This window comes from Triturus cristatus, chromosome 10 (genome assembly GCF_964204655.1).
Source record: "Triturus cristatus chromosome 10, aTriCri1.1, whole genome shotgun sequence".
Taxonomy (NCBI): Eukaryota; Metazoa; Chordata; class Amphibia; order Caudata; family Salamandridae; genus Triturus; species Triturus cristatus.
Genome location: NC_140593.1, coordinates 108449396 through 108459022, shown reverse-complemented (window position 1 = coordinate 108459022; position 9627 = coordinate 108449396).

Here is a 9627-nt window from a genome sequence, read left to right as displayed (position 1 = left end):
CGAGCCATGCACATGTGATGAATACAGAAAAGCAGTGGCTGTGTTAGCCACACTGACTATGCAAATAATACTGCATGCCCGATAGCATGGCAGCAGCCAAAATACATGACATGGCACACGAATCGACATGGGGTGGCCCAGTGCGGATCACGTCCGTAAAGGAGCAGGTCACACTCTGACATATGCAGGTGCACCCACAACCCATGCCGTCCAAAACACGCAGCAGACAAACAATGCACAAGGCCACAAAATCAGTCCAAGAGCACATATGACCCAGGTCACAAACATTTCAGCCCCCGAAAAGCACACAATTCAAAGGCACAATGCCTCTAAGGGATATGGGTACACGAAATTAGAGCTGCAGGGGCAACTCCCCCATAATGCAGCACACACACATAGCAATCACAGAACATCAGCAATGATGGCAATGTGGTTTAAAGTGTAACACCTAAACCACAGGACAGAGGACAGAACAGGTTCCGCTTGTGCATAGTAACTGGCCACTCACATCTGGCATTGACTGACACTGTGTGATGATAATGTATGTGTACTACCACACATCCACCATGTAGTCGAAAATCCCACTTTCTGCCATCAAATAGCCAGCTCCACCAAAACATTCACAATGTGCATTGTCATGCAGTCTGTATGTAAACATCTGCAAAGCGTCAACATACAGGGGAAACTCTGTTAACCTGCATCTCCCCTTAACATTGCAGAGGGACAATCAACACCAACTGCAGAGCAGACCACAAACCCCATCAGTGATGATGAAGAGGACAACCTGCACATAAGTCAAGACACCCTCCAACGGATAATGGACAGCCTCCGCAGCACACCCCCAGAGCAGGGCAGGCCAGCTGCCTCGAGGTGACCCCACCACCTGCACAGGCCACACAGCAGGAAACACACACCACCACGGTTGTCTCCCAGGACCCCCACGAACAATACATGGAATTTCAACGCCGTGTTTTGGGTTGCCAGGTGGAGTTGGCGGATTAGCTGCGGGTGGGTTTTGAGCTCATGGCAGCCAAACTCGAGGCCATACGTGGGTGTCTGAGTCCCATCAGGGACCACGTACAGTCCCTAACGGACACCCCCTGTCCGCACCATGCTCACCGACAATCCTTGACTGACCTCGCTGGGGCCATTACTTGGATACAGGAACTGTCTATTCAGACAGGCACCAGCGATGACAGCACAGAGTTGGCACAGATGCGTAGGACAATGGAGACCATGGAGCAGATGCAGGCTGGAAGTAGGGCTGCCACGGCTGAACACCAGCGAAATGTAGCTGGGATCTTCCAGGCCCTGCAGTTCATCATCTTGCCATTGCAGCCACTGAGCCAGTCCCAGATAACTGCGGTGGGAACTTCGACACACACATCTCTGACCCCTGATGCGTAAGTGGCACACAGTGATGTAGCCCCATAAACTTCGCACCCAGATGTGTCAGTGGCACCCAGTGATGCAGCCAATACACCGCCACACACACCGGACATACCGGACACAGAAGAAGTATCAGAGGAGTAAGATGTGGATGGTAATTACTGAGTGAGGAAGGAGGTAGTAGCATGCATCCCCTCCAGATGGCCTGTTCCTGCCTGGTTCAGCCCCATGCATCATGCCCTGGGACAACACCTCCCACTGTCCCCCAGAATACTCTGCCACATCCACTCGGACCCGACATGGACTGCCACATCTTCACTGCTTGACCAATACACAGCAATCCTGCTGCGGACTGCACTGTCCATCTTCCAAGTCACTTTACAATCCCCAAAGGACTCTGGTTGGCCCACCACTGGGCTTCCATGTTATGTGGGCATGGATGGCCATGTACAGCTCCAGCTCCGTCATTCACCAGAATGTGAATAAAACATTCTAAATCACACAGATGTGTCATGAATATGTTCACTCATGTATGGAAGTATGGCTGGATGTAGGGACAATGATTGCACAAGAAGGTACACCCTGGTGAATTACATCAATGCGCATGTTTAACCCTGAGACACATGGGCAATTGGATGACTGTGAAGGTGAGTACTAGCTGTGTCCCCATTGCACATCAACAGTAATCTCACAACCCCCCAACGGAGGCACACGTCCATGTATTGAATAGGGCTGTGTGTAGGAATCACCAAATTGGTAGCAGGCCAGGAATGGTGTCCTACATCACATGTGACAACAGAACATTAAGTCGCATACCTACTCACACACATCTGTGTGGACACATTCTGTTCTGATTAATGACATTGCTCCACATGGTTAGAGGTTGGCCACCATACTCACATTGCTGAAGACACGTAAGTGCACTGGTCTGCCAGCAACTATCCCAAAACAATGTCTGGCTCACAGAGGTGGAGCTGTCAAAAGGGACCCACCCGCATTGTACATGCGTCAGTTAGACCCTCCCTGTGTAAGGTCGATGCTCATTGTGGCACACGAGTGGTCATTCTCATCCACACTCATCACAGTTAGACACCAGTGAAGTTGCATAGACTTCATTGGCATGTGCGTGTCAGTACAGACAAGGCAAGGGCCACAATAGGCAGGGACATGCTTCAGACACTCGCACGCAGCATGGGTTCCTTTCGAGGAGCAGGAAATGGGGAGGCAGGGCTGAACACCAATCATTACGGATGGCAACGGTCTCAGCCCACCTTGCCTTGCTGGACGAGTCATGTGTTGTTTGGCGTCTGCCCATTGCCCCGTGTGAGGGGGCACAACATACAGCCCATGGGTTCTGCATAGTGCTCTGCCACTGGACTGCGCTGACTTTCTGCTCATGTGACAGTGATCAGGTTAAAGGGTCCGACTAGGTCACATGTTGTGCTACATTGCCATGTGTGTGCTCTCCTCCCAGCAATGTGTCCAAATTGGTAATATTGCCAAACAACGCTGTGCTGCTCCGACCATGGAACAGCATCACCTTGCACAGGTGTGTGTACACCGGCGTAGTTCCACGCAGATGCATTCAGAGTCCAGACGAAGGCAGACATGTCCTCTGTTGTGGTGGGATATGTGAGCATTCCCCACAATGCAACAAGTTGTTGGGACCTGTGCTGTGGATAACAATCCGATGTGGCTGCAGGAACGCAGTTACTCATCCATGAATGCCAGCGCTGCCTGATGTGCAATGTGTTCCAATAGTACGTCGTTGTTGGGTTCAAGGAACACCAGTGTGAGCCAATCCATTAACTGATCCGGGCAGATGTGCTCAGTCCATGCCGTTTCCCCAATCCGCAACACAGCCCAATAGGGGAGCGCCTCGATGTGATTACTGCACACAAGGAGTTGTGTAATCTCCCATGCGCAACTGCCAGCACATACGCCAGAGATCAGTGCTATCCCGGTGACACTCCTGTTCATGGGCCAACAGGGGGCGCACTGTCAGGTCATGATTCAATTCAGCTATTGTTGCAGTGCACTCAAATGTGCATGATCGACAGTGGAACCAGGGCCGGACGCAGGTGATGTAGGCAAGACGGAAACTCAGACGGTAACTGATTTGCAACACTGCCATTGGCAGGGATCACAACAGATGCAGCATTCGTGCATGGTACAGTTCCATGTGACAGGGGTTATGCATGTGCCCGGGACTGCCTGTCATTACGTTTGTTGGGCTCGTGGCATCGGCACTCCTCAGACCGGTGGAAGTTTGTTGGACGATATGCCACAGCTCTGGGCAATGATTAGTATGTGTGTGCGAAGTTTGGACGTATAGGTAGTTTTTGACTTATGTGTCAAGGACATCCCTTGCAGGTGTAGGTCATGCAGGGACAAGTGTGTGTGGGGTGTGGGCACGTTGGTATTTCATTAGCGCAGTTCGTGGTGTGGGAGTCATCGGAGGTTGGTATGGTATCTCACGCAGGGTGTGCCAGCTGCATTCAGGACCAAGGTCGGGGGTTGGCTCGGCCTTCAACCTTGTGTGTTGGAACAAAGGGGCTTTCATTCCAGATATCAGTCTGACTACTGCTTGCATTTCTTGAATGTGATGTGGACTTCTCGCTCACTTTGATACCAGGCCTGTGATTTGGGGTGCACAGATTTCGAGACACATGCAACTGTTGGCATGTTTGCATGGAATCACTGACAGAAAATCAAGGAGCTAAATATCGACCTGCAAAATAACGACTACCAGAGTATCGAATTCCTATCTACAAACAGGTAAGTACAAAAATATTGAATCCAAAATATTTTTGTAAATAATATAGTTTGTTAAAATATCGAATTTTTTAAATGTCTTAAAAGTAATGTAAAATTAATGAAATAATAAATATAATTAAGTAAAACATACTTAATTTTTTTTAAATAACCTTAAAATTAATAAATAATTAATGTAAGTTAAAAAAATAAACATGCATTTTTATTTTTTAATACACATATATTACCTTAATAATATTAAAAAATATTCAATATTTTTAGCGTAGGATAGCAGGAGGGTAAAATTTACTATTCCCACTCCAGTGAGTGCAACAGTAGGGAAAGCGTTGGATAGCGGGAGGTAAAAACTACTATTCCCACTCCAGTGAGTGCAACAGTAGGGGAAGCGTTGGATAGCGGAAGGGTAAGAATTACTATTCTCACTCCAGTGAGTGTAACAGTAGGGAAAGAGTTGGATAGCGGGAGGGTAAAAATTACTATTCCTACTCCAGTGAGTGCAACAGTAGGTAAAGCTTTGGATAGCAGGAGGGAAAAATTACTATTCCCACTCCAGTGAGTGCAACAGTAGGGAAAGCGTTGGATAGTGGGAGGGTAAAAATTATTATTCCCACTCCAGTGAGTGCAACAGTAGGGAAAGCGTTGGATAGCGGGAAGGTAAAAATTACTATTCCCACTCCAGTGAGTGCAACAGTAGGGGAAGCGTTGGATAGCGGAAGGGTAAGAATTACTATTCTCACTCCAGTGAGTGTAACAGTAGGGAAAGAGTTGGATAGCGGGAGGGTAAAAATTACTATTCCTACTCCAGTGAGTGCAACAGTAGGTAAAGCTTTGGATAGCAGGAGGGAAAAATTACTATTCTCACTCCAGTGAGTGCAACAGTAGGGAAAGCGTTGGATAGCGGGAAGGTAAAAATACTATTCCCAGTCCAGTGAGTGCAACAGTAGGGAAAGCATTGGATACCGGAAGGGTAAAAATGACTATTCCCACTCCAGTGCGTGCAAAAGTAGGGAAAGCGTTGGATAGCGGGTAGGTAAAAACTACTATTCCCACTCCAGTGAGTGCAACAGTAGGGGAAGCGTTGGATAGCGAAAGGGTAAGAATTACTATTCCCACTCCAGTGAGTGCAACAGTAGGGAAAGCGTTGGATAGCGGGAGGGTAAAAATTACTATTCCCACTCCAGTGAGTGCAACAGTAGGGAAAGCGTTGGATAGCGGGAGGGTAAAAATTACTATTCCCACTCCAGTGAGTGCAACAGTAAGGAAAGTGTTGGATAGCGTAGGGGAATTATTTAATATACCCACTCCTGCAATATAATTAACATTAATTAACAATTAATTATTTTGTAAAAAGTAATTTACCTCCCACCATTTCCCCCTATAAACATCACCTACAATATTATAACACATTAATAAATTATCATAATTAATTAACAAATAATAATTAACTAATTAGAATCAACAATGTAACTAATCAACATATTTACAAATTAATCGTTAATAATTAATATTTAATTAATTGCTAATTAATAAAAAAAATACACAATTAACATAATTACCAATGAATTAATAGGTGTTATTAACCAATTATTAATTAATTAATAATAACTTAATTAACAATATAAATTATTAAATATTAATTTAAGTAATAAAATAATAAATTAATTTCAATTAAATTACTTCCCACCCTATTCCCCTATAAGCCCACAACCTGCTACAGAATTAAATTACAAAAAAATTAGTTAACATAAAATTCATTTTACAAAATTCTAACATAAATTACAAAAATAATACATACTTTTAACACATATACTAACACTTAAAACACACAAAAAAAATCGATATTACTAAGTTCGATATTATGGAAATCGATATTTCTTACCTGGATTTCGATATTCTGCACCACTATATTTTTGCAATTTGATATTCTGTCCTTTCTATATAAAAAAACTCGATATTCAGTCCAGTCAATATTTTTTTTTTGATATTGTGACTAGTTACCGTTTGCATGTGGCAAGGGCCCGATTGGCTTTGCGCTCCCTGTTCAGTCTCTATCTCTCTCTCTTTCTTTCTCTCTCTCTCTTTCTCTCTCTCTCTCGGTGTTGTTTGATGAGTGCCCAACACACCTTCTTATCTTGGATATTGTCTTGCAGGCTGTGAGTCACAAATTGTCCAGGGATGCCCTGCCATGACTCTTCAGAATAGTTGTTTGGTGACAAATTAGGATGTGACATTTTGTGTGGTCTTTCAATGGTGAATGTAAGAATCAGGATTTCAGTACTCACATGTATGTTGATTGTTGCAATTGTGCGAGATCAGGCGGGTGCTTTTGTTCATGTTTTTGTGCCGTGCCGTTGATGTGCAGTGTCTTGGTCTGGGGAAGGTGGGAGGTGCCACGGTTGGGGCCCGGGAGGGATGTGGTCCTGGGGGTGGTGACGGTGGGTGTTGCGGCCCTCGTGGGTGTCAGGCACGCATGTTCAGTGGCTCCATGGCATCTGTTGTTCTTCAGGTGTGGCTCTGGGCTGGGCTCCTTTTTGTGGTGCAGGTTGTAGTCCGACTTTGCACCAGGTCGGAGCAGGTGTTAGTTTCCTGGTGCTCTATGTGCCTTATCGCATGTTTTGTGTTCTTATCGCCGATCTGGCTGGTCGTTGAGAATGTTGTGGAGTGGTGTTGACGCTGCTTTTTGCACGGGAACGCCTACTCTGCATCTCATTAGCGATAGTTGCCGGGGTCATCTGTGGCGATGTTTTTTGCAGATGCTTTCGCAGGAAAACTGGTGGCCTCGGCTGTTAGCACCAGCTTGTGAATGGGGAGATACATTTATCGCAACTTTGGCTGCGATAAGGTGCCGTTAACTCGGCGATAGCTCCTTGGGAAATGGCTCCTAGTTTTGCCACAAATGAAGGTGAGGGATTCAGCATAAATTAAGATGCTGAAGAAACATCCTTCAATTATAAGTTTGACCTTACATAATGATATGAGCTCTCCATTACTCGTCCATGCAATGAACCTGCTTCAATGAGCCCCTAACTCTTACTGAAGGGAATGTGACATAGTCATGCCTTCAGGGCTGCTGTCTGATGGCTGTGGCAGGTGTTTAGGCTTTAGCAATAAAGGCAGCTTAGGATCCCAGACCCTCCAAGAGTTCCTCGTTTCTGAATCCTCTTTGCTTTTGTCAGTCAGGGGGAAGCCTGATCTTGTTGTGTCACCACTGAATGAATACAGGATCTTCTTTTCCTCAGTTTCCTGGCTCAGCAGCTCATTATGCTGCCTCCCGCTATGGTCCCAAGAATTGTAAATGGGCAAGGATGCCTTTTTAGGGAGACATTCACCTTCCTTGGTCACAACCAGACGTGACATTACCGGACACTGCTCCTTATGACGTTGCTGCTGCAAAGAGACTGTGGCCGACAGGTCCCTAGGAAATCTGTGTAGTCTTCCTCTTTCTGGAGCAAAATATATACAACTGAAGGTCCGTTGGAAGGGACCTGAACACCATAAGTTGCTTTACCGAATGAGAAAGTGAAGGCAGTCTATGCCGATTTTATTGCCCCTTCCATGGTTCATTTGACCAGGTCTGAGGCTGAGGAGGACCTGCTGATCACAAGTGAATTCCCCCTCACATTCAGAGTCAACCCTATCCAGGTGATAGATGCAACATAAACAAGCACTGGTAAATGCAATAGGTCTCGCCTATGTGATTAATACTACGTTTTTGATGCTGTAAGTTATAGCTTGATGAACAGTTGTGCAATATAACTTGCTGAGACTCCGTAAAAGTGTTATGACTTGTTTATTGAGAAAGGCAATATATTGTGAAGTAACTGCTGCTAATATAAAATGGGGAGATTAGGTAAAGGGCGGCAGAGAAAGAAAAATTACCATGCAGCCAACTAGCACACTTGAAATGGGTGCAGCCACAGGAAAATTTGGTAAAGGGCAGAGGACGAAGCTACAAGCGCAGTGCAAGTGCTGTGCAGGCAAAACCTAAACAAGCAAAGTTCAAGGTAAATTAATTCAAAGACATCACCTACCTGATAAGAAGTACAAGTAATAGGGAGCATCATGTAAATAGGAACATAATCAGATGCAGAAACCCAATGCACTGTCAAAGCAATTCAAAAGTGGCGCCCGAATACAAATTAAAATTGCATACAACAGCAGGGAGCAGCTTAAAGAGATGTCATATAAAGATGTGGCATCACATTGATGCAAAACGGAGCATTTCACAGATGCCTTATAAACTTTTAAGAGGTCATTTAACCAGTCATCCAACAAGATTTGATGATTATACTTTAGGATAGTCATTGTCCTTGTCCATGCTGTGATTTTTCATGTTGCTAAAATCTAAAGTGTTTTTCTTCAGGATTTAACCCCTTGCATGCCCGCCCCTTTCCCCGCCCAGTGCCGCGCTTTGTATTAGCGGGCGGAGTTCATGACGAGCTGGACTCGTCATGGGCACAGCGCCACCGCAGCCCAAGACGAGTCCAGGTCGTCATGGGCACTGAAGGGGTTAAATTACATTTTCAAAATAGACATTGTATTGAGAAGATGGAATGAATTTCAAAGTGAGACAGTTGTCTGTGTCGAGTTAAACGTAGGACACCTGGGACTGAGCTCATTGTGTCTATCATGTCGCTAATAAAGAGATTATCTTGAATTCTTTACTCACTGATCACATAGCAGGTAAGAAGAGGGGCAGAAAAAGCAAAATATTGTGATGATCACACAGTAGAAATGGATCTTGAGCAAACTCAATGGTAAATATTTTATCAACTGAGAAAGCATAAAATAAAAAATGTCAGAAGCAGGAGCATTGATCTGCTGTACTCTGTAAGTAGAATAGCAATGTGACTTGCAGCACTACTCCCTTCACACACATCAACAACCCTCCCGCAAAGAAACAACAATCAAATTCACCACACATAAACGTTTATGTAAACTCCTTCGCTGCTAGGCCTGCCCCCCCCCCCCCCTCTGCTGAGCTTTTTTTGGGCTATTTGGGGTAGTTCGCACTTAGCCCCTGTAACGTTTTGTCCACATAAGGTATCCATGCCAAACTTGCATATTTTTTTTCCAGCATCTTGAGGATCTAAAGGTACCCAAGATTTGTAGATTCCCCTGAAGGGGACCTGGAAATTGGACAAAATACAGCTAATTTAGTTAGGGAAAGCGTTGGATAGCGGAAGGGTAAAAATTACTATTCCCACTCCAGTGAGTGCAACAGTAGGGAAAGCGTTGGATAGTGGGAGGGTAAAAATTATTATTCCCACTCCAGTGAGTGCAACAGTAGGGAAAGCGTTGGATAGCGGGAAGGTAAAAATTACTATTCCCACTCCAGTGAGTGCAACAGTAGGGAAAGCATTGGATACCGGAAGGGTAAAAATTACTATTCCCACTCCAGTGTGTGCAACAGTAGGGAAAGTGTTGGATAGCGGATAGTTACAAATTACTATTCCCACTTCA